The following is a 26602-nucleotide window of genomic DNA, read 5'->3' as shown; positions in this document are numbered from 1 at the left end:
GTTTTCGGAGAGGCCAGTCTCGCCACGTATAAGATTGTTTTTGACGAAGCGGGTTAACTCTCTATCTTTTGCGTTCTCCTTCTTTCAGTTGAGATTGAAACGATATTTCAAGTTCGCCTGTCTCTTTATGCATAGCTACCTAAGTCAGAAGTAAGGACTGAGAAAATAGAGTGAAACTGATCTTTTTTGTTTTTTTTTTTTCAAAGAGCGTACTCAGGGTTCATTCCCGTCGCCTGGCTGGAACTTCTTTTGCAGCTCATTGCTTTCGAATGCTATCTTTAAACGTTTGCCTACGGCGCAAACGTCATCTCCGGCTATGAAGGTCAGCTCTGGCATCAATACAACTCAGCGCCGAGTTAGCTATATACGACAGTGCGGCGCTCAAATGCGCCACCAGCTCGTCTATTAATACGCTGCGTTACCGAGTTGCACTCCGTCACTCGGCGTCGAGCTAAATATACGGCGCGCTTTTCGAGGCAGCGGCGTTTTCCGGTGCATGCATGTACGTATATACGTCAATCCATTGCGTTTCCGTCCTTGACATAAAGCACTCCTGCCACTCGCGCGGGGGACCATCATATCTCGCGTTGGGCGTTTGTTTGCTAGCTGCCCCGGATATTACATTTGCCCCCTCTCCCGCAACCCTATGCCGAAAAGCGGCCAGCGCGAATCAATACACTTCCGATGGCAAGGCCTCTTCTCCAGTATACCCTACTGCTCCAACTTTCTCGTGTGCTGTTGCTTTTTCTCCCGCTGCTTCTGCAGCCTGTCGCCAAAGATTTGACAGGTGCGTAAATAAAGCGAGTGCCGAGCGAATACACACACGCGCACACACACACACACACACACACACACACACACACACACACACACACACACACACACACACACACACACACACACACACAGGCGCGCGCGCGCGCGAGTAACATAGGTGCGGCACTTCATTTTCATTTATTCAGCAATGTATACATATACATATATATATAATATATATATATATATATATATATAAATATATATATATATATATATATATATATATATATATATATATATATATATATATATATATATATATATATATATATATGAGATATAACAGACAGTAATGCCAAGGAATGTACAGGGGAAGTTATTAAAACCAATGGAATGTAAATAAGAAGAAAGAAAAGTGGATGAAAAAATTACCAACTGTGAGCAGGAATCGAAGGTCGTAGGTTCGATTCCTGCTCACAGTTGGTAATTTTTTCATCCACTTTTCTTTCTTCTTATTTACATTCCATTGGTTTTAATAACTTCCCCTGTACATTCCTTGGCATTACTGTCTGTTATATCTCATTAATATTGTGTTAAAACACGGAAAAACGAGCCCTTAGGTATACACTTCTTCCCCTTATATATATATATATATATTGATAGTACACCTTTAGTGGTGAGCAGAAGAGACGTTTACTTTGTGGAAAACGTAGCGGTAGAACCGACCAGCTGTCAAGCGGAGCGAGCGCGAGCAGCAACAACACTCTTCCTTCTCTTCTTCAGCTGGCGTTCCGGCCTGTGCCAAATATCAATGCTACAAATCACTCCCCCCTCAGAAAAGGAGCCATCCTGGCGACCTATGGAACGGGTACGACGGGTGGGTCGTAGTGCGGCTTCAATCGATCTACGTGAACAGTCTCGCGGCCTCGATGCCGTCGGTCTGTTGATGGTTGAACCGGCTCAACAATATAGTTAACCGGTGAGGCCTGACGTAGGACTCGGTAGGGGCCTTCGTACTTCGGCAGTAGCTTGGTGGAAAGACCAGGAACAGATGAGGGAACCCGAAGCCATACCAAGGCGCCAGGCGAGTATGACTGCGAAGACAGGTTTTCGTCGTGACGGTTCTTCTGGTACGCTTGATCTTGGGCGGTTAAGGAACGCGCGAGTTGCCTGCATTCTTCTGCATAGGTGGCGACTTCAGATAGAGTTGTGGATTCCGAAGCGTCTGGATGATACAAGAGAATGGTGTCCATGAATGAGGAAGGTTCGCGCCCGTAAAGGAGGAAGAACGGAGAGAATCCTGTCGTAGACTGAGTGGCGCTGTTGTAAGCGTAAGTTACAAAGGGCAGTATGCGGTCCCAGTTGGTGTGATCAGCGGACACGTACATGGATAGCATGTCGCCCAGTGAGCGGTTAAACCGTTCGGTCATTCCATTCGTTTGCGGATGGTATGCGCTGGTTGTCCGATGCACAACGTTGCATTCGCGAAGAAGGGCTTGTACCGCTTCGGAGAGGAACGTACGGCCGCGGTCACTGAGTAGCTCACGAGGCGCGCCATGGCGTAGAATGAGATTGTGAAGGATAAATAAGCCAACTTCACGTGATGTGGCCTCTGGCAGCGCAGCAGTTTCAGCATAGCGTGTCAAGTGATCAATGGCGACAATCACCCAGCGGTTCCCGTTAGGCGTATAGGGAAGGGGACCGTACAAGTCAATTCCGATGCGGTCGAAAGGGCGGGAGGGGCAAGGCAACGGCTGCAGTTGTCCATTGGCTATGTGTGGTGGGCTTTTTCGGCGTTGACATTTGGAGCACGAACGCACGTACTGTCGGACAAAGCGGTACATTCCGCGCCAATAGTACCGCAGCCGGAGACGTGCATACGTTTTTATCACACCGGCGTGGCCGCATTGAGGATCCGCGTGAAAAGAGTCGCAAATGTCGGCACGTAGGTGGCGAGGAATCACAAGCAACCACTTGCGGCCGTCAGAAAGGTAGTTGCGACGGTACAGGAGTCCATCGCGGATGGTAAAGTGTCGAGCTGTGCGCTGCAGTGAACGATTGGGCGTAACTTGGGACGGCTGAGACAGTAACTCTATCATAGAGGCTATCCAAGCGTCTTGGCGCTGTTCATAGGGCATGTCCGCGTACGAAAGTGCCACAGCATCGAGGCTGGATACAGAAGTACTTCCGTGTTCATGGGGAAGTGGAGAGCGGGAGAGAGCGTCGGCATCTGAATGTTTGCGGCCTGACCTGTAGACGACACGGATATCATAGTCTTGGAGGCGTAACGCCCAACGAGCGAGACGGCCAGATGGGTCTTTTAGTGACGATAACCAGCAGAGGGCGTGGTGATCAGTCACGACGTCAAATGGACGGCCATAGACGTAGGGTCGAAATTTTGTGATTGCCCAGACGATGGCTAGACATTCTTTTTCTGTGACTGAATAATTCTGTTCAGCCCTAGTAAGAGTGCGACTGGCATAAGAAACGACGTACTCGTCGTATCCAGACTTGCGTTGAGCAAGAATAGCGCCAAGTCCGACTCCACTTGCGTCGGTGTGTATTTCTGTAGGGGCATCAGGATCAAAGTGACGGAGAATCGGTGGAGATGTCAGCAATTGACGTAGTTTCGCGAATGCCTTATCGCAATTGGAAGACCACGCCGAAATGCCCTCGGTGTCAGAAAGTAGCCGTGTTAAAGGGGCCATGACAGATGCAAAATTACGGACAAATCGGCGAAAGTATGAACATAAGCCGATAAAGCTCCGGAGTTCCTTAAGTGTCGATGGCTTCGGAAACTGGGCGACAGCACGGAGTTTTCCAGGATCAGGTAGAACGCCGTCCTTGCTGACAACATGCCCTAAGATGGTGAGCTTCCGGGCGGCAAAATGGCACTTTTTCAAATTTAGTTGGAGCCCAGCATGTGTAAGGCAATGCAGGACACTTGCGAGGCGCAGAAGATGGGTATCGAAGTCTTTTGAAAAAACGACGACGTCGTCCAAATAGCAAAGACACGTCTGCCATTTAAGGCCTCGAAGTATGTTGTCCATCAGACGCTCGAAGGTGGCTGGGGCGTTACAAAGGCCGAACGGCATCACGTTAAACTCGTATAAGCCGTCCGGAGTTACAAACGCAGTCTTGGCGCGGTCAGCTTCATCCATGGGTACCTGCCAGTATCCCGATCGAAGATCCAGCGAAGAAAAGAATTCTGCACCTTGCAAACAGTCGAGAGCGTCGTCAATTCTGGGGAGCGGATAAACATCTTTGCGCGTGATCTTGTTAAGGCGCCTGTAATCCACACAGAATCGGATGCCCCCGTCCTTCTTTTTGACCAGTACCACCGGGGAGGCCCACGGACTGTTAGACGGCTGTATAACACCACGATTGAGCATATCAGACACTTGATCGTCTATAACTTGGCGTTCGGCGTGGGAGACCCGGTATGGACGCTGACGCAATGGTGCGTGGGTGCCAGTGTCAATACGATGGACAATTGCAGATGTTCGGCCCAGACTGGTTTGTTTGAAGTCGAACGATGAGCGGAAGTGGTCGAGAAGTGTCAAGAGTTGAGTTCGTTGGTCAACAGGAAGGTCAGGATCAATCGATGGAAGGAAGACGTCGAGGGAAGAGGTGGCGGATGTGAGAGCGGAAGTAACACTGGCGATCTCAAGGCTTTTTGCTTGATAGGGCAGTTGACTGGTGCAAACACAATCGATGTCCTCAAGGCGGCCGATGCATTCGCCACGGAATAGGGTGACTGGTACAGAAAGGAGATTCGTGGCATAAATGTTTGCGCAAGTGGCTTCGACCGTCAGAAGAGCAAAAGGCAGAAGAACGTTTTTTCGAGAAGTGAAGTCTTCTGACGGCGTGAACATGACGTGCGAAAAAGCGGCATGGTCGCACGAGATCGGCACAATAACAGAAGACATAGGTGGAATATCAGTCTCCGCGGCGACGACAACACGAGAAATAGAAGGCTTATTATAATCGTCGTCGGAGAGCGATGACAATTCTAGTTCGGCCCGGGCACAATCAACAACGGCATGATGTGTGGAAAGGAAGTCCCAGCCTAATATGACGTCGTGTGAGCAGTGCGGAAACACGATAAATTCAACCACGTACAGAACGCCCTGGATGATTAACCGAGCCGTGCACGTCATAGAAGGGTTCACGTGATGCGCTGTTGCCGTACGAAGGGAGAGACCAGAAAGCGGAATCGTAACTTTTCTTAACTTGCGACACAATGCTTCACTCAATACAGACACGGCAGCTCCGGTATCTATTAATGCTTGAACGGGGATACCTTCAATCAAGACAGTTATTTCATTATTCGGTAGAGAACGAGGCCTTGTGGAGTTCGACGGTGGCGCAGTTCTTGCCTCCGGAACTGCGATGGTCAGTTTTCCGTTTGGGCAGGTGGTGCACGCCGAAGCATTGGTGAAGGCGAACGTCGGCGCGGGGAAGGCGATCGGCGTGGGTTGAAGGCGCGGCGGCTCGGCGGAGAAGTGTCCGAAGCTGCATGGAACGGCAGCGTCTGTGGTGGTTCTGTGGGGGCGTAGCCGTAGGTGCCATCAATAATGCCTGAGTGAGGGACGCGCCGGCGACAGAACCGCTCAACATGGCCAGGCTGACGACAGTAATAACAGATAGGTCTGTTATCCGATGTACGCCAAGGGTTGTTGGGAAGCGTTGAAGGACGGCGGTAAATGGGAACATGCGAGCCTGCCGGTACGTGTGTTGCGTAGAAGGCGTTCGCTTGGTGGGCAGGGTCGACGACGTTTGACGGCGCATGTACCTGCCTTCGCGCGACGTCAGCGTAAGTCAGGGGAGCGGACACAGGTGGTGGCTGGTACGTGGGGGGAAGTGCCTCGCAGACTTGCTCTTCGATGGTTTGGCGCAGTGACGAGGTCAGCCCATGCGTATTGCTGGGAAGCAAGGGGGCAAGGGACAACTGGCGTGCCACTTCCTCTCGGATAAATTGCTGGATTTGCGGGGTCAATACAGTCTGTTCTGGAGATATTGCACCAACGGTCAATGCTGGCGTGCTGGTCATGTCGAAAGTAGGCCGTCGCGTTGAAATGCGCTGTTTTCGCAACTCATCGAAACTTTGGCAGTGTTGGATGACTTCCGAAACTGTTTGCGGGTCTTTAGCCACCAGCATGTGGAAGGCATCGTCCTCGATGCCCTTCATAATGTGTTTTACCTTGGCGGTTTCCGACATGTCAGGATCAAAGCGACGGCAGAGGCCTACGACGTCCTCAATGTAGGACGTGAAACCCTCTCCCGACAGTTGGGCGCGATCCCGCAAGCGCTGTTCTGCACGGAGCTTGCGCACTGTCGGTCGGCCAAACACGTCCGCGAAGGTGGTCTTGAAAGTGGCCCAGTCGGTAAGCTCGGCTTCGTGGTTGTTGAGCCAGAGCTCTGCTACTCCTCTGAGGTAAAAGTGGACGCGGCCCAGTTTGTCGTTTTCGTCCCACCTGTTGTTGACGCTTACTCGTTCGAACGAAGAGAGCCAGTCCTCGACGTCCTGCTCATCGGTGCCGTTGAAGATGTCTGGATCTCGCTCTCTCGGGACGCCGGGACAGTGGACAGGTGGAGATGTAGGAGCCGTCTGCTGTGCAGCGTCGATGGACATTGTTGATGGCGAAGGTAGAGTTCGGTTGCGGAGTTCCAGGATGGAAAAAGGTACCCAGCACCTCCACCACTTGATAGTACACCTTTAGTGGTGAGCAGAAGAGACGTTTACTTTGTGGAAAACGTAGCGGTAGAACCGACCAGCTGTCAAGCGGAGCGAGCGCGAGCAGCAACAACACTCTTCCTTCTCTTCTTCAGCTGGCGTTCCGGCCTGTGCCAAATATCAATGCTACAATATATATATATATATATACATATATATATATATATATATATATATATATATATATATATATACATATATATATATATATATATATATATATGCACCGCTACGAATTAGCTGGTAGTGGTGAGTCTCGAACTCCGGTCTCTGAAAGCACGCAGCCCTGAAAATGTGTGTGGTTTGTTTTGACTCTGCCTCGGGTTCTTGCATGACGGTCAAGAAGTGTTAGCAGGGGCAAAAGGAGAGCACACGTCAAAGTTACTGACGCAAGAAGCAATGACTTCATAACAAAAAGAAAGTTAAAACAGAAAGTTATTGGTAAACAGCAACAGCTTTCAACACACGTGGAAGGATTTATCTTGTCCACTGTAAACCTTCCAGACGTGTCGTCCCTCGCTCAATAAAGGACTGTTTTGTCCCATGCTGGAAAATTTCATCGTGTGTTCACGTAGGAACCTGTTGCATAGTTTAGATGTCAGGTGTGACTTTCTGCGTATTTCATGTTTTTTTTACGAAGTATATTCTTCGCAGAAGATGACTGTGCACGTAGCAGACTTCTCAAGGACTTCGCTACATCATACTCCAAGAAGAACTACTGAGAGACAGAATATATTTACAAAAAGGTAAAGAGGTATAGCCTGAGGTATATTTACTGTGGTCTGTAACTCCACACAGGGGAGGGGATACAGATGAGCAAGAGTGTAATGAAAAATTACGGTAAGTGAGTAAGATTACAATATAGTGCCACTACGCTGAGGAAATTTAAAGACGTGCTTATAGTACTGTATCTTCCAAGAAGGCTACGACAGCTCCTATAGCACCTTGTGCGCTGGTGACGTGAGGTCAAGGACCTAACACAAGCTCATCGGTTAAGGAACTACTTTGAAATCCCTCAGTCGTGTAGATCGGTGTCTGACGTTCATGAGCGTATGCTGAACAGGCGCTGAATAAAATATCAAGGGTTTTGAGCAATCGACCGTGACCTCAGTCTGGACCTGTATCACTGCAGCCAATCAAGTGGGCATAACAACTTGTGAAGGATACGCCAAGGCGTATCTGGCGAGTCACTCATGGGAGGTCTCGTTTTAGCTCAAGAGCCATGACTTCACAAAGCAACTGCACTCCTGATAATCTTCTTATATCGAGGCAGCATTGACGCAAATACATGTGTCTCTGTGGAATTATGCGGTCAGATGTACAATGCAACAATACGTGAGGAGGCGTTATCTTCGCAACGCCTACTGCTTGTATTAGTGTGGTGCAATCTGTATGGGTGTCATCACTAAGAGCGTCATCTCATCCTTTATCATGGACGGAAGAAAAAAATAAGGAAGGAAAGGGACGGCACTGAAACATGCACTGATTAGTTTTGAACTCGGTTGGACACACTAATAGGAAATACTACAATCTGTGGTTTTAAGTGTCAAAACCACGACTTAAGATTTTGTACTTTCCAAGAACCATATTTGAATAGATTGATTGATTTGTGGGGTTTAACGTCCCAAAACCACCATTTGATTATGAGAGACGCCGTAGTGGAGGGCTCCGGAAATTTCGATTACCTGGGGTTCTTTAACCTGCACCCAAATCTGAGTACACGGGCCTACAACATTTCCGCCTCCATCGGAAATGCAGCCGCCGCAGCCGGGAATTGATTGATTTGTGGGGTTTAACGTCCCAAAACCACCATTTGATTATGAGAGACGCCGTAGTGGAGGGCTCCGGAAATTTTGACCACCTGGGGTTCTTTAACGTGCACCCAAATCTGAGTACACGGGCCTACAACATTTCCGCCTCCATCGAAAATGCAGCCGCTGCAGCCGGGAATCGAACCCGCGACCTGCGGGTCAGCAGCCGAGTACCTTAGCCACTAGACCACCGCGGCGGGGCACAGCCGGGAATCGAACCCGCGACCTGCGGGTCAGCATATTTGAATAGAACTGCCTTACTAACGCATGTGATGAATGAATTGCCTTACCAAACAATATTTTCGCCCTTTAGTGTTTCAGTTTTGCAATTACTATTTTATTCGTATCTGTATTATTTTATTTGTATCTGTATTACACACCCTGATTGAACCTTGAGTCTGCAGTATTGAATAAATAAAAAAATATCAGAGACATGATGTAGCAGGGTGCTCCAGAAAGTCAGACCGACTGGCTCTTTGAACGTGAACTTACACCACAGAGTAGATGGGTCTCTAGCATTTCCTCTACATTGAAATGGGATCGGTGCAGCCGGGATCGAAACCGTGACCTTCGACTCTGAAGCCGAGCAACGCGATCCTTGTAACATCACGGCGGACGAGTCCTGTTGGGTAGCAGCAATAATTTTGTAAAAAAGCATTCATCGACCATTCCACCTCATAAAAAAGTTTGTTCAGCGGAGGTGTTATGGTGTGGGTGAGTGTCGTTTCCCGTCCTGTATTACGTGATACGTAATACGGCTCGTTTTATTGGTCTCGTCACATACTTTATCGCCTTTTGGCTTCACTTCTCGGTGCATGCTTCAAACATGCCGCAAACAAATGAACATTAGCCCTTTCGAAGTACCCCGAAATACCTACTACAACTACAGTTGCGCTATTCCCACTACGCATTCATTCATTTTTTTTTAGAATCAACGAACGGTCCACTACGCGTCCGAAAGGACAACATGGGTACCCGCATAGCTGCCCACGTTGTTGATAGTCTTGCTGCTGATGGTTATTAAGTGTGAGTATACGCTTAGTAGAGGGAGAGTCCGGAAAAAAACACACGTTGCAAGCACTCAGCGTGAGTGAGCTACGTTCGAGTTTTGACAGATTTGACCATGACAGAAGTTATAGAAAGAACTGTTACGTTCCTGTCTCTAGCATTCTAATCTCGCAACGGAGTGACGTTGTGCATGTGTCATTCAGACGCGTTCCGTTTCCCAGAGTACTAGGGCTCGACGCTTTCTTCGAAACTATGAGCCTGGACCGTCAACGATGCTATGCGAAATTGGAACACAGCTTTAGTTGACTGAAAAAATGGCGCCCGCATCTTCCAACAGGAGGAACTTTAGCAAATTTACGTCGCAGAGGGAGGGTATCGCATTAGTGTTGCAAATAGACGGTTAAACATTGCAAGAATGTGCCATGAAAAAAACTTCCTGTCACCTCATATATAAGCTGGTAAGGTCGAAACTGAAAGAATGTTTTCCAGTATTTCAAAGGTAAGGAAAGAATCTTATTAGTTTTTAGACGAAAAGAACGTGCGTAATGGTAAAGTTGATCTCTTGTAGGTTTTAGGTCGCTCAAAAGAACATTAGTTTGAATATATTCTGCCCCGAAATTCGGCCCCGTATCTGCATGTTAATGTGCAGATGTCATCGAAAGACGATAGCCTTGCGTCCGAAGGGAGTGAACAAAACGTTTATTTGATGTTCTGCGCAAGAAAATTGGTGAATGGTATTCTGGAGGTGCTGCGTTTGAGTGCCTCGAACGTGCAGCGGAGGCGAACGAGCGTATCAAGGCACGTCACACGTGAGACATGAGCGCTATGTGGCAGTTATCTCGAAAAACGGAGCGTGCGGCTCTGAGATGGGCATGCGCGCCCGTCTCAGAGGTGATAAGGTGTAGAACGCAAGGCGACGGATAGGTGCCACCACCGTGTCGTCTTATCAAAGCGTTGAAAACACTCGCCCTTTCGTGCAGGCGTTGCATGCATGGTCAGCGCAGCGTAATAAACGCTATGGCCTTTAGAATTACTTATGTATGCCTTTTCTAGTAAAAGGCGCACATGCGGAATATATACGGGTTGTTATGGTGCCTCAGATATGCGCAATAATTCCTTTTTAATTGACAATCGCACAGGTATGACCGCTGAAGCTTGAGTAACATAGGTGGGGGCTGCGGATGGGGTCGGCCGTTTGGGGTATTTGCTGGTGCCGTTTAGAGTACCCCATACCATTAACGGTGGAGAAACAGACAATAGAACAAACTGGTCAAAATATTTGCGTCTAAGTTCCCCCAAAAGGACTATCGTCTTTAATAAGCTAAGGAAAGTGTAGAAAATTGGCGGGCTTTTTTCTAACGCTCTTCTTGCTCACCGATGCTTTTACGGCACATCGGTGGACGAAACCGGATGTCGTCAAGGGCCTGTGTTTGTAAACAGGGAAAGGGTCTAAATAGTCATGCAAAGCACCAAGTGAAGCAAAAGCTAAGTAAAGACACCCTTGAATTAATTCCGAACGTGCGCTTCTCCGCATATACACACCGCCGGCGATCGAGGGAGATGAGACGAGGCGCGATGCGTGAGACGAGCTAAGCATGCGCAGTGGGGGTGTGAATGGCAGCGACGCCTAAGCGCGACATCCTGCGACAAAAAAAAATGCTCCACATTTCAAATTTGTCCTGGAGCAGATATCGAGCCCGGCTTCGCCCTAAGATCGGGAGGTTGTCAATTTCCCTTTCCTATTGTTCTCTTGTACATCGTCCCCACGAAAATGGGGCCACAATTGATGAGAATCGAAGTTGTGCATTGAAATAAGCCGCATCCATAACACCTTTGCCACTACAGAACGCTAGAGGACGGGTCCGAAGAAGTGTGTACACGGCGCCAACTCTTTGCGGCAGCAACGGCGTTCTGCTATAACTGAACGAGGAAAAGGCGAACAAAATTCATATCCGATGAAATAAAAACTGCAGTTACTAATAATGACTCCCAGTTATAGGTAGCTTGGGAACACTCTGGCGAAATTGCAGGATCGCGCAACAAAGTGTGTGGATTTCCTGGTAAACTGAACACCACCCCTAAGAAACAAATGAGGTCCCGTTGTAAAATACTAAACACCCCGGGAGGCCACGTGGTTTGTAGAGCGATACTGTTACTTTACCTCAAAGCTCCAGTGGATGTCTTCTGCGTTTAACGGGGGTCCTATCCACTTACCTGCTTTTTTAGTGCCACGATTTTTTTTTCGCCTATCACTCTGCAGTTAATAATTACTCGACTAGGTAGGACGACACCCTCTGTAGCCCGCTTCTGGCCTACCAACTCTAGGCTGTCAAGATGGCCCACAATAGAGCCGAGAGTGCTTGGCCTTCCGGTCCCTTTGTGAGAAGAGACCACTGTGTGTTGAGACACGGTATGCAGGACATGAATGATGTTTTCCGTACCATAATTCTTATTTAGTTACGGCAGGCCACGGCTGTCTCCGACGGAAGATACCGCTACATGCTCATGGCCCCAAAGTGTGGTCATGATTAACGTCTCGTTTGCTACGCTGCACATGAGTGGGTGAAGGGATTAGAACTAAAAAAAGGCTGTTTGAGAAAATAAAACACGCGTACAAGCACACACACGAAAAAATATTCACTCTCAGCTATCAAAGTGGGTGAATGGTCGAATGTATACACCTTTGCTTTGCCGTCATGCATTTCTTTCACAGAAATTGATATGTTCCTATAATTTTTCTGCAATCTTCTGTGTTTATAATGAAGTATACTGCGTGCTACGCTTAACCTCACCACCTTCTCCTTAATGTAGTAACAACAAAACATTTTGCTTAGCATAAGGGAACTTAGTACAGGTAATCTGCAAGCTTTAAAATATACATAATTATGCAAGTTAGCAAGGCTTGTGCGTGTTTTACCTCCTGACTTCTTTAGTGCGCTACTAAACCCCGAAATATAATACTCTTACTTTTATACCCTCATCCCCACCAGATGTCACGGGGTGAAAGTATAGAAATGTGTTCTCGAAACATATAGGCAGAGATAGGAGCAGATGCTGCCAAGATAACGAAACGGAAAGAGAGCGTGCGCTATTTTAATCTTTGTCTTCATCGTTTTTCTGAAGCATTCATATTCCTGATAGCTTTTAACAATACAATAGTGCATTGGCTTTAGAAAGTTTAATAACCAAATTTCCAACATGTCCCTAGATGTTTCTTTGAATCTTCTACCTGTATTTTACTTAGTTTAGAGCCTTACTTTGTCAATAGCCTATTGAAGATTCACTCCCCGAATAAACCATCCAGCTGGTTCCAGCGCCCTTCTTCCGCAGGTCGTACCTATGACATTTTCTCTCGAGAGGGCTCGGGTCACGTAGCACAGGAAACCTACATATTGCTTTCCATAGTCCTCGGTGCTCCTCCAGTACAGATTTCTTTCACTGCATCCTCACATTTGCCTCACGTTTGCTTGGCGTCTCGCCCTATAGGTCGTCTGCCTCAAACTTTCTTGTCCATATTTCTTTTGCTAACGTAATAGTGCCCACTTGCGGAAATATTTACCGTCCTTTTGTTTACTTAGCAACCTTGGTTCACCATACGTTATTAAACTCTCTATTTTAGCCGATGTGAGCACGGATATTGCGGTAATGGCAGAGCAAGGCTTTTATGAGTTACCGCTTCTCGGTTGAGCATACACGGTGTCCTCATAGTTGATTTACTCTATAATGTGAACCCTGGATTAGAAAAAAACAACAGAAAAAACTCCTGCGTCTGCTGTGCGATAAAAAGACCACTAATGCAACTCGCGGGGCAATGCGCCTATATTCCTTAACCAACTATAGTGGTATTGTTAACTCCGGGTAACTAGAAGTCCGAGTACCTGATTTACGTTACGGCAGGGCCGGGATTATGATTGTTTGCGCAAGTGGGCCCTCGTTACCTGAGATTAGGTTCCCACTTATTAAGAAAATATGATTACCTATTTCACTAAATAAGGCAGCATTCCTCTTCGCAAACATGCAATACAACAACAGGTATACGCTCGCTAGCACTGGTCGTGCGCAAGCCGACACTTTTATGAGTAAGAATGAAAGGACACTGCATCCACACGTTTCTTGTAAAATGCAGTATAGTAGTAGTGCTTCTCTGTTTTTTTTACAGTTTCAGTGAATTTCCAAGTGTATTTATATTTGCTGCTTTTTATGTTGGTAAGTTAAGATCCATTTTTTAGAACACGGTTGTCGCACTGCACGAGTTTGTTCACACGAATTTCTTGCCGAAGAAAATCTATACCTATATGCCGCAGAATTCGGCTTTGACCACCTGAATTTCTTTAATGTGCGTGTAGTTTTTTTTTATTATGCTTGCCTACGTTGAAACCCTGCTGACTTGATCGCATCTGGCACAAAACTATTGCAAAAAAGGCGAAGCACGTGAATATAAAAACATACTACGTGTGCTATCTAACAACTGAAGTTTATTGGAACAAAAACAAACAGAACGAAAACCAACACACGGATGCTCAGAGAAACACTTAAGTCACGCCAAGGAAATGGTTGAGCTTGCATGCATCGCAATCTAGTAGACAAGCACATGGTTCAGATATAAAATCACTACCCTCGTTTGAGATATAGAACGCTTCGGCGAGTGCATGCGCCCTTATATTTTTATCTTTCAGCAAAATAACAGAAAGGCATGAAATTTTTCTCGTCCACCTTTTTCTACCTTACTGCAGTTGGATTGATCGCGAATCGAACATCTGGGCTCAAATATGAAGACACGTCGTGACGACATGGAACGACGGGGCATCACTTTCGAGTCATAACACAACTATTGTTAAACGCACCAACAAAGCTGCATACCCTATAAACTTTTAGGAGCAGGTGAACAAACATGCTTTAGTGATTATTAAAAAGGTACATTATTTCACACTTGCTTTTTTCCTCTTTGCGTTTTGGTGGTGTTGAGGATAACAGGCAGGTAGTAGGGTTGCCATACATTCAGGTCTGAAAGATTGAGGTTCTCGTGTTTATGGGTCTGCGTAACCAAGGCAAGAACACCCACTAAACTGCAACCGGACAATGCATCTTCGGAATCGTAAGTTGTTTCTCTGGTGCAGTAATCAGTCCCTGGATGTTTCATTACGCTTGCCACTGTTCATAGGCATTGGCATTTCTGTTTTTGTGGCAATACGCGTGTATAATCACCTAACTTTTCAGCGTCCAGCCTTCATTAGGAAAGAGAGAGAGAAATATTAAAAGAAAGGCAGGGAAGCAGCTTCATAAGAACGTATTACCTATGCTTTCGCAGCTAAATGCCATCTAGCGTTGGTACGTCATTACAGAATGATCGGCGTATTTATGTAAAAGAACACATATGGTTCATTTTGGTGTTTTAACGTCATTTTAGAACTGTTTAGTGCAAGTTTCGTGTCGTTTGTAGTGTGAGCTGAAACGCCAATAAAGTAAGTTGACTTGTTTGTGTTAACCTCTGTTTAAATTACTTTTTATATACTCATTACTACTACATTGATAAACAGCTGTATACTATCTTGAGTGGGCAAATCGAACGTGTCGTTATATTATATTGCTGAAACTCAGTCGCCTGCTCGTAAATTATCTGTGGGTTATAGCAGCATGGATCCGTACTTTAGCATTCTGCTAATAAACCAGGTGCCTGTAACATGTTTTTATTTGACCGTATATGGTATAGTAAAGTTAAATTCAATTCAATTATATGAGCGAGCGATAAACAGAATTATTCAACAAATAACTAGTGAACTTTCAGTGGGTGTATTAAAGCCAAGCCATGAATGAAGAGAACGTACACACAGGAGCTAGTTTTTCCCATGAAACGACACACTTACACTACATCCACAGATGTAGTGTAAGAAGCACATTTCAAAAAGAAACACATTTTCAAAAATAACTGCTTCCAACTACTTCCGAAAGAACCACACACTTCAGCTAAACTCAATCACCGCATCAGGAAACAACAGAGGAAAATAAAGATAACACCATGGGATGCAATCTTTCTATCACGGCCAACCAACAAAGTGTTAGAAAATACATTGTCTCGAGGCAAACATACTGTAGGCCCGTGTGCTCAGATTTGGGTGCGCGTTAAATAACCCCAAGTGGTCGAAACGTCCGGATCCCTCCACTACGGCGTCTTTCGTAATCTTATTGTGGTTTCGGGACGTTAAACCCCACATGTCAATCAATCAAACATCAGCGGTCGCCACGACGAGGCAGCGGCTACCGTTCCCTCTAATTGATGGCCTCTGGCTTTTTCCTCGGGCTAATAAACGGCCACACAGAGACCCTTAATCAACGGTCGATTACTGGGCGAGCGATTGCGAAGTCTCGCGCACGCCCGCTAGTTCGCCGTCGTCCGCGCAACGTGCTCCGCAATCAACGCCAAATGAGAATTGGCGTGCGTCGAGTGCGTGCTACGTGGCCTGCATGACGGCTCGAAAATGAGCCCGAGCGTTGCTCTGTACGCACCTATATAATCAGACGAGTGTAAACAGAGAAAATGAGGGCTGATAACAGTGATCACGCATAGAGCTGAATTCCAACTGAAGTTGTCGTTTGAGAAACCTATTTCTAATATTGTGATCTCATTGGCGATTACCGTTGGCCTGTATACTTAATGCACTCTCGAGTGTACGATCTCACTTGCGATTGAGAGCATTGATAACGTACCCTGAATTAAACAGGTACCTCGAAATGAGGGTAGTCAAAAAGACGTGGTGCTATGGACGTCGCAGATTTGTACAGCTTTGTGAAATGAAGGCCAGCCGCTTTATGTTTTCCTGTGTGAGCGTTAAAGGGAAACTAAGGTGAAATAACAATTTACGTCAGAGTGAAACCTCAATGTATGACATCTAAAACGACAATATTATCAACAACAGTGCCCTACGTACCAATAAATTAGGGTAAATGAACAAAAACACAAGCGCCGCAGTACGACTTTTTCAAAATGATCCCGAAGATATCAGACGGACCACCTACAAGTATTCACTAGTAATCGATCTAACTGCATTTATTAAACAACACTCCGTGCATTAAGAGACGCAATAAAATGCTGCTTGTTCGTTTCTGTTTGATTCAAGGAAAATAGAACCGCCGGACGTTAAGTGGTATGGTGCGAGTGGCTCAAAAATTAAATTTTCGCGTAGTTACACAGCCCAGGTGTGGATAGCCAATGATTAAAATATTTCCTTAAATAAATCTACTGACAATTACACCAAAGTTTGATAAAACATTTCCCCTTGTGCTTTAAGGTAAGCATGCTGCGTGAATAGCATGGTGGATCGTTTAGTAACAAAGACACATGAGCGACAGTCTACAGCGATCACCGTTTATACACACGATACTTTTACTTGGAAGATGTAGTGCATGTGCACATATTACAAGTGAATGCAGCAGCAAAATGGCGGGAATTTCATGTTCAAAACTATATCGGTGGTATCTATCAGTCTATGGTTTCCGCTATCTTCTTCTCATGAAAAAATTCGCTGTACAAAACGTGCACATATACTGGAGAAGCCCATTAAAGTATACTGACGACTCAATATTAAGTTTAGGAGTCTACCGCACAATATCCGCACACAAAATAAAAGATCCCGATTCACATGATACACCCCGTGTTAGAAAAGCGGCGTGTTGATATTGCAGTGTGAACTCGGAAGAGCTGACGTAAGGCTAACCTAAATTATACATTCTTACATAAAGTTTTCATTCTCTCAACACAGAGGGCAAGCGATAGCAACCTAATGTTTTCCGCAATAAAACTGCGCTTGCAAGTATTTTGCAAGTTGATATAGAAAGGAGTGCTCTATGTATTTGTCGCAAACTTAGAAAACGAGAACTTTCGATCATCTATCAATTCTTCTTGCTTCATGTTTCGAAATTCGTGCACTTCCATCAGCATGTTCAGCTAATAGCAATTTGGAAGCATATCCATTTTACTGCATTATATATCAATGATACGCATGGAAATCAGGTGCTATAATTCGATATTGCATGAGAGAAGTGTGTGCGTGTGTGTGCGTTCGTGAGTGTGTGTTTTTGCGTGTGTGTGCGTGCGTGTGTGTGTTTGTGTGTGTGTGTGTGTGTTTGTGTGTGTGTGTGTGTGCGTGTGCGTGCGTGTGCGTGTTTGTGTGTGTGTGCATGTCGGTGTGTGTGTGTTTGTGTGTGGGCGTGTGCGTGTGTGTGTGTGCGTGTGTGTGTGTGTGTGTGTGTGTGTGTTTCGGTATCCAAATACGGTTTCAACTTTTCTTTCGTGTTGACAGCGACGTTGACCCAGCGATTGTACGTCACTGGGGTGATGACCCGAAAAAGGCGTGGTATTTATTGAGAGACGTGGCGGCCACATTTCGACGGCGAGCAAATGCTCGAGGCTCGCGTACTGAGCCACGTAAGCGTAGGTTAAAAAACCTCAGTATAGTAAAAATCAAATGGAGTCATTCACAACACATATGACGTCTCCCCTTGCCTGGCTTGCTTAGTGACGTCAAGCGTTATCCACCAACCATCTTCTTTACTATCGCTGCACCCTCCGCGCGAAGCTTCGGTCAGTTTTAGAGCCATCGCGATTGGCCCTGAGGGCGCTAGGCCAGAAATCTGCCGGAAGAATAAACATACAAAGGGTCGCCAGTTGATGGCACGTCACAGAGTCCACAAGTTCTTTACCTGGCTTGGCGTCACTTTACGCGTTGGGCACGGTCTTTTAATCCCCATACTGCGTCATTCACCGAGCTCGTAGAGCAGCACGGCGTCTGGAATTAAGGTGTCGTTAAAAAGAAACTCGACAGTATCGCTCATGCAGGGGTAGAGATCAGTGCAGTGTCACGTGAGTGAGAGAGTTAGTGAGTGAGAGATTGAATAAGTGAGTGAGTGATCAAGCGCAGATGGTAAGGTTACCAACGCTATCCGGCTACGTTTACTTGTCTGCCTTTATTTCTTTTTTTTCTTTCTTTCTTTTGCTTCCGTTTTTCCTCTTTTCCTTTCTTTCTTTCCTTCACTTTTTGTTCGTTTTTTTCTTTATTTCTCCTTCTTTCTCTGTGCTCTTTCTTCTCTGTCTTTTTTTCCTCCTTTCGTGTCCTCTGTTCTTGTTTACATTGCCTTGGATTTACCGACCACCATGTTTCAGTGCGACAGCAGTGACTGAATCTGCTGTCGCCGTATTTTTCGAAGCATATCTACGTTACAGCCAAAACACACGAGAGATCATTGTATGCGGGCTTACATGCCTTCTTACTAGGCTGTGAGATTTAGCGCTGCGAAAACAGTTTTATTTCGAAAAACAGTACGCAATCTGTATTGTATGTTTTTTTGTACCCTTGCGATGACGCCTACATCCGTGTAGTAGCTAGAATTCTTAGTTCCTTTGCATTATCGTAACTGAGCCGAGCGAACGCAGTGTAGCCCGGATGATTGCAAGGATGGCCTCATGACAGCTTGCGCTTCAAGTAGACGGATTTTCACTGACGTTCGCCAGAGGTCGTCGCGATGGTACGGAGGCCCATCTGACGCTTGCGAAGAAGAACGGTCGATCCTGCGAGACATACACGGCCTCAGCACAAGCTATTCTCGGGAGCGCGATCACTTATACGTATTGTTCTGGAAGACCGCGATTCCGTGTTAAGGGCTTGTGATCACTGAAGCCTGATTGTTTATTACGTAAAATCTTTTTAGGGCAAGCAGACGCTTCTGAGAAAAGAACGATGAACGTTCTAACGATTACGTGTGTTGAGAAATGATTCACTGTTATGCCGCTGTGTGTATTGCGTAAAGTGAAGAGATCAAAGGTCGCAGAGTAAGCTCACTTCGTAGAATGTTTCTGTCGTTACCGCTGGTCTTTTTCATCTCAGCAGGCAGCGCAACACGCAAAAAACAATATAGAGAACATGTGTGTCACCAAAACGTTCAAATACCTCGCACGCATGGTTCGGCTACGCTGCGAGCAAATCATATAAAAAAATCGTGGAAGACAAAGCAATGACATAATCTTGAGAGCTCACGTCCGAAAATCCTGGGAAGTAAGCGAGATCACAGCTTTCATAATAACATTTTTTCTGTATTACCACAGATATGAAGATGACTGGACATATACAAAAGTAAAAAAACTCTCCCACGTGAAGTACAAGGTAATTAAACTAATTCCTAAAAAAGAGCGAATTGCGGAATTGAGTTTCCCGAAAAGACGCGTGTGGTAATTATTGCAGACTGACAAAATTAGTCTCGACAAACCTCACCGTTGAAATCAAAACCGAAGCGCCAATACGCCTACCTCTATGCACCATGCCATTACATTCATGTCCATATGCCGTGCACATATTTGTACCGGAGGCATCGAAACCACCTCTTATACGAAAAAAACAGCTTTGGCAATTCGGTCGCAGTTGTTCGGCACAAACTTTCACTTCCTCAGAATTCCCAGTGCAGTTTCGTAGCATCTGCACCACTGTTGAAACTAACCAGAGTTCGTATATTACATCCATTTAAAAAATAGCCCTTTAGCAAGGCATTCCAAGGCAATACATTTTTTGGGGGGCAAGTTGGTGCATACTTGGTGGAAATTATTGTGGCTCAAAAAACGCTTCGTGATATAGGAAATGTTTTTTGCATTTCATTCATCTGCACCTTTCGCAAGACGCTGCTCTTCGATCCATTGTAATGCATGGCTAATAAAATCGCTGTGATAACCTTCTCAGTGAATTGCCACGGCCACAGAAACAATGCATAGCGGTTTTCTGGGGTTATTTACCCGTAATAACCTCGCTTGCGTCCAGAGACATTTGAAATTCAGTCGGCCTTAAGGTGGTTTGCATGACCCGTGCCACTAGGCATATCAGAAGCACCAGCCTGTATACACACACTGCATTTTTGTCGCTACCGTATCCGCCTGCAGCACGTGTGCGCCTTTTAGCGCACACCGACTCATTGGGCACAAGGCCGAGTGCTAACCTGCTTTCACCTTCGGCTGGTTTATAGCGAGCCATTTGCGATGCGTACACACCTTCGCGAATGCGACGCGAGTCCTTACGTTTCATATACCGCTGCTCGAGGAATACGAGTCAACCTCTGGCCATTTGTACGGTGTATTCCCCTTCACTATACAGACACGCATTTTCGGCATGCATGTAGTAAAAGGATTAGGCGAAAGTGAAAACAAAAATAGCAGCAAAGCAGGGACGCTAAAAAAAGAGAAATGCTGCAATAACACTGAAAGCAACAGAGAGAGTCGTTGGATTCGCAAATTGCCGAAGTGAGGTTATTGGCAACCCCGTTTACTGCGGCGATTGAGGTAACAGTGATGTGGCTCGACTCTTTCGGTGGTTACAAAATACAGTTCCAGTGTGCCCGCAGTATATCGAAGTAATGATTGGTAACAGTTTCAACTGTCAGCCGCTGCTCTAAATGATCCGCAGTTTGGCTGGCGAAATGCGGGATAGCTGTGGGTGTCGGAATATTTGGAAGCTTATAGTTAATACAGTTCAGAAGGAGGTGCCTCCTGAATGTTGAAATTTAGATTTAAAAATATTAAGAATTGATCGTCAGAAGGCGTAGCCAGGGCAGCCATAGAAGCACCGAAAACTCGTAATCATCTTCTACTATATTAATATATTTAGCAAGGTTAACTTACCTTCAAGCTTTGACACTATAATTTATGAGGTGAAGCTAGTATATTGTTCAACTTCAGTGTGCATTTATTATATATGGTCTTCCTTTTTTTTCTATGCTATTGAAGCAAGCATTCTCGCTGGGACAACACTGTAGAAAGTGAAAGTTGGAAGCCCACGTTCGCGCGTATTTGTTACGAAATGTGAAACTTATCCGTTGCAGTGGAGCTGTCTGTGGTGCTCGGCAGCCGATCCGGAGGTCGCGTGCTAGATCGCGGCAATTCGGTTGCGATTCGACACAGGAGAAATGCCTAAAGCCCGTGTGCTGTTCAAAAGACCCGGTGGTCAAAAAGTCCGTAGCCATCTTAATAGCTGTCTTTCATGATCATAACGTGGTTTTGAGGAATTATACGGCAGATAATATTATAATGCAAAGCTCTCCCGTAAAGTGCCGTGTCAAAGGGAGAGAGTTCTGCCTGTCAGATCTCTTTTAAGGCAGAACTCCTTTGTTTCGGCAAACACGTCGGGCCTCCAAAAGAGTGTTAAAACCGCGTTTGTTGATGACGAAAGTTTATTCGGGTCAGCACCTCTCAAGTTCCAGTGTACGTGCCTAGAGAAAAGTATAAAACAAAAATGAGAAGGTGCATTATTCACCCAAAGTGCAAATTTCCTGCCGACCCCGGCAATATTATTTGTTCCCAAGCTGGGAAGCTGGGAATTTATGCGGCAATCAACGCGGCTTAGCGCTGTAAGCCGACCCTACCTAATGAAGCGTTCCCCATTCAAGGAGGAACCGCAATTTGGTTTCGGCATATTTCAAGTCACGCAATATTTAAATAAAAAATAAAGAAGAATGTGGAGATATTGTTTGCATATAGTTTTCAGTGAGCGCTGAGCTGCTGTGTTTATATTAAGGCAGGAATGATTCAGAGTCCTTGCCGCAAAATTGGCAAAAATGCACTTACGAAGGGTTGAAAGGCGGAATACTTGGTTTAGACTCATCGGGAAATATTCGCATCGCAAAACTATCAGTCCACAAAAAGATCAGGACGCGAACAAGGGCCAACCACTAGTTGTTTTTTTCTGATATATTTTATCTTCTTTTTTTAATGAATCCACTTGTGTTTTCGCTTGTTTGTGTCTCACTTTGTCTGTGTGCCGCCTGTTCGCGAAGCCAATATTTCACAGTGTACTGTTCGAAAATTCCGCAAGCCGAGAAGCTCTACGGTAGAGTAGCTTCTGCGAAACGTAATAGATTCGGGGGCGTGACAAAACCAATAGTTCAAAGGGTGTAAGCACACGTTTGCATAAGATTCGGCTCTGTTTTATGTCAAAGAAACTCATGTGTTTGAAGTCAGAGGCTTTTCGGCGTACAATGGCGGAATGATATGTCACTTACAGCTCAATGGAAGACCACTCGAAAAAAAAAAAAGAAAAGTTAAACCAGCTTTGCAGTATTAGAGCCAACCTTGACAGGAGTAAGGACCAGGGTGGTTTTCCTCGTTTCTCTATTTTTTCTATTTTTCCTTTGTTACTTTTTCGCTTGTCTCTCATTTTTTTCCCTGTTTCTTTTTTCTGTCACTGTCTATCTTCTTATTTATATGTGATATGTATTTTTTCTCGCTCTTTGAATACACTTTTCACTTGCTTCCCTATCTTTCCCTCTTTCTCTCTGTTTATTTCAATCTCTCTTTCTTTCTATGATTCGCTTTACTCTCTTGCCTCCTTTTACTCCACCCTATCCTCTCTTCTGCAATGTTGATCCTTAAATTTCTTTTCCACGCGCATCGGAATATGCTACTATACAGGGCTACGTTTCACTTAGCTATTAATGGGTAAGCGGTAATCCCGCCTCGTGCAGCGATCATCACTTTTTGCCGACAATATTTTTTCCTTAATTTTTTTATTCTTTCTTTTTTTTCTTTGTCTCTTCCAGTAGTCTCTCTCTGAAGAAAAGAAGAAGAAGAGGACGAAGAAGACACGTAACGGCCGAGTTATAACTGCGTTGCACGCACTTGAAAGACAGATTCAAGATGACGTTAGTTTATGCGAGCGCTCAGCGGCATAACGAAGAACATGGAATACGCGCTGTAATATTGCGACCATCTGAGCTTTTTCAATGTGCTCGGAAATCAAAACAAGCGTATGTTTTACAGCGAAGATGTATCGGCCCCAAAGCGAAAGAAAAATAGCGTTGAGTGCTTGCGCAGGCGTTCGAGATGCTCGACCTTTAGAGTTTGGCTGAAATTTTATTCTTATTACTACTACTATACTTCAAGGGGAAACCGGAATTAATTTGCCCTATATGCGTAAAATAAAGTGCACATGCGCTGTAGAGACTTGACAGGTTGCAAGTCGTCATTGGTCCACTAACAATGACAAAGGAGACATTAGTATTTCTGAAATACTTAACCAATCATTGAGAAGCATTATTATGTAACAGCGCAAAAGACGAAACGCACAGAAGGTGACTGAAGAACACGAGTCTGCTTCTGCATATTTTAATAAACTTAAACTGATAAGACCAACGCTCCCATTCACTGCATTGAGACAGACTTCATTGAACCTTAAGAGGACGGAACACTGGGCGAGTTGGTAATTCATAGCTACAAAACTACGAGGAAAAGCGACAAAAAAACGGAGAAGGCAAACACACAAGCGGGATTCACACATCCCAGTGATTGATGGATATGCGGGGTTTAACGTCTCCATATGATTATGAGAGACGCCGTAGTGGAAGGCTCCGGAAATTTCGACCACCTGGGGTTCATTAACGTGCTCCCAAATCTGAGCACACGGGCCTACAACATATTCGCCTCCATCGAAAATGCAGCCGCCGCAGCCGGGATTTGATCCCGTGACCTGCGGGTCAGCAGCCGAGTAACTTGGCCACTGCACCACCGTGGCGGCGCTCGCACATCCCAGTGTTAATTCCGATTGGTCATTGAGCCATCGAGATTAACACTCGGATGGACACTGGGGCTGAATATCCCAGTTTCGTTGATGAAACATACTGAGAGCTTGCGCATTCACTTTTTGTATTTCACTAATATTGATTCCATCGGTCCATAGGTTGTTTCACTCATCCTACAGGTGAATTATTAGGTCTACACTCATTTACTAAAGCATTAAGGATGAAGTAGTTTAGAATACGCCATTTATTGTTGGCATCTGTGCTTGAACTGCTCATTCGCGCGTACGGTTTCAATGACCATGCTTTCAAATCAGGCGTCCTTCAGTGCAGGCGACGTATCACAGGACATCGCAACGAAGGACGCATTCACCGCGCCGCCCGTTATTGTTACGAGCTGCTCTACGACAGGACAATGGCCTGCGGAATGTCAAGGTGCGAAGGCAGACTGGTCGAGTTACCGGCGAGATAAAAAATGCATCCGCTTCTTTGACGAGCGGTCAACCTTGCCACCCTGATCACACGGTTTGCTCTGGGAACGTCATCAACCATCTACATCGTCTGAACGGATGGGGTATTGCAAAACCACTGAACTGAAAAGGAAAACGGATGTGGTATTCCATGCTCATAGTGCTTGACTGGTTAGTGGAAGGTCGCGGTATCGAATACTGGCTGCCGCAGTTGGACGACGGCGAAATGTTAGATGCCCGTACATTTACGTTTAGTCACACGTTAAGCAAAATACCCATGTAGTGTGAACCTACAAAGGATTCCACTACGATGTCTCCCATAGTTCTTAACCAGACAGCTCGCTTCGTCAGCAAAAGTTATGACCCATTTGCTTGTATATCAGAAATAAAGGCTACATTAGGCTGCATGGGAAACTCTACGATATAGAAGATGGAAACTTCGACTAAAGCTTGATTGTTTAATGTATATAAATTTACAGTCAATGTTTGTAAAAGCTATCAAACGATTGTTGTTGATGTTTCACTGTTTCGTGGCGTAATAACCACATGGGACCCAAAAGCTCCACGAGCCAGAATATCCATAAACCATTGATTACAACACACTTGTGGGCATTGTAGGTGCAAATGTGCCTAAAATAGCATAATATAGGTAACCTCTGTACATAAATATCCGGCATTGCAAGTAAGCAATGAAATATATAAAGACATGTGAGCCAGTTTTCGATAAACGCCTGAAATACGCCAGAAATTTGCCAAAGCGATTCGGGAAAGCAATAAGATGCAATCAACCTAACGGGAATTGATAAGTCAGAATATCTAGTGGTCCCAACATATCGTTCCACAAGATGCCAACACACACATTAAATAGGAGAATACACATTCAAAACCACAACTTTTGCCAACTCCTTCTTTTTAAAAACAAATTGAGACTGGAATAAATTTCCCGTAGAAATCGTAAACTTGTATGATAACAGCCATTTCTTTTCATCGTTGTGACAATGTGACATGCTTATTCAACTTTTGTACCGGTTTGCCACGTGCCATAACGTACTAAAATATTTTTTGTGTGCTCTTATTATATGTTGTTATCATTTTCAAGAATGTTAAGGTTTACTATCGTAAAAATGTCAGCAACCTTATTGATTTCGTAACTTTGTATGTATACCCCCCTGCGGTAATGCCACTACGGTGTTGCAGGAACCCTGTAAATAAAATAAATAAATAATCAGCTAATGGTTTTAGCAAGTAAAAGCCGAACACTTAGGAGTGATGAAAATCGAAAGAGAAACCAGACCTTTTGCTGCTGAATGTGATTGTATTTAAATGTACATAAATATACATTAAATGAATGTCGTTACTCTCAAGCTAGTGTTGTTGAAATTTCACTGTTTTGTGGCGTAACGATCATATGAAACTCAAAAAAGCACCACAAGCCGGAATATTCATAAACCATTGATAACAACGAGCTTGTGGGCATTGTTGAAGCGAATGCGCCTAAGCTAGCATAATATATAGCAACCTCAGTGCATAAATGTGCGGCACTGCAAGTTAGCACTGAAGTAAATGAATGCATGTGGGCCGAATTTCGATAAATGCACGAAATACATCCGAAATGTACCAAAGCAATTCGGGAATTTGATAAGATGCCAGCTATGAAACGTAGGAACACTTCAATCAACCAAAAAGTAATTCACCCAAAGTATGGTAATCAATAGCGAGAACAGTAATGGAAAGGACGAAATGACAGTGCGACAGCAAAATGTAAAGGTGCGCGATTATTTAACAATGTATACTAATACAGCTAACATGTGCGCCTGCTACATACCACCGCATAACACGACAAACACATCTTAAGAAGCTTTCAAGCGATCACTCGGTGGATATACAATTCACGTGTACTGCTTTTCCACGTGTTCTATACCAGGCACATCGCGAAGCAAATTTCTCCACTTTTGGTAGGCGGAGCTCCGGATGGAATAAAATAATTGCAGCGTGAGGGAATAAAGGACTAGGCGAGACACAAAGTGCCACGCACCATTCAGCCCACCTCGATTAACAAATCACCGCTAAGGAATCTAACCTAGCATGCTATTTAAAGAACCTGGGCAGCTGCTCACTAACGCTGCGAAGATGGCGGAGACAGTGAGGCTGGTAGCCTTACCCTCCTCATTTTATTTCTCATCACTCTCAATTTCCCTTTCACCGTGGCACACTATATAGTGTATACATGGCTACGCTGTTTTAGTCCCTCAATTCTTTTTTTCGCCTTCTCGCCT

General features: G+C 45.2%; 1 long non-coding RNA gene across 1 annotated transcript in view; it reads left to right on the top strand.

Moving 5' to 3' along the window:
* LOC142765476 (uncharacterized) overlaps window positions 1-25690 on the top strand; it is a 51525-nt gene extending 25835 nt beyond the window's left edge. Inside the window, exon 2 of the long non-coding RNA XR_012884276.1 lies at window positions 22882-25690. This is a non-coding gene — a long non-coding RNA (uncharacterized LOC142765476). The remainder of the gene's footprint in view (window positions 1-22881) is intronic.
* Window positions 25691-26602: the final 912 nt, after the last annotated feature.

This window comes from Rhipicephalus microplus, chromosome 6 (assembly GCF_043290135.1).
Source record: "Rhipicephalus microplus isolate Deutch F79 chromosome 6, USDA_Rmic, whole genome shotgun sequence".
Classification (NCBI taxonomy): Eukaryota; Metazoa; Arthropoda; class Arachnida; order Ixodida; family Ixodidae; genus Rhipicephalus; species Rhipicephalus microplus.
This window is presented reverse-complemented; position numbering and strand designations above follow the sequence as displayed.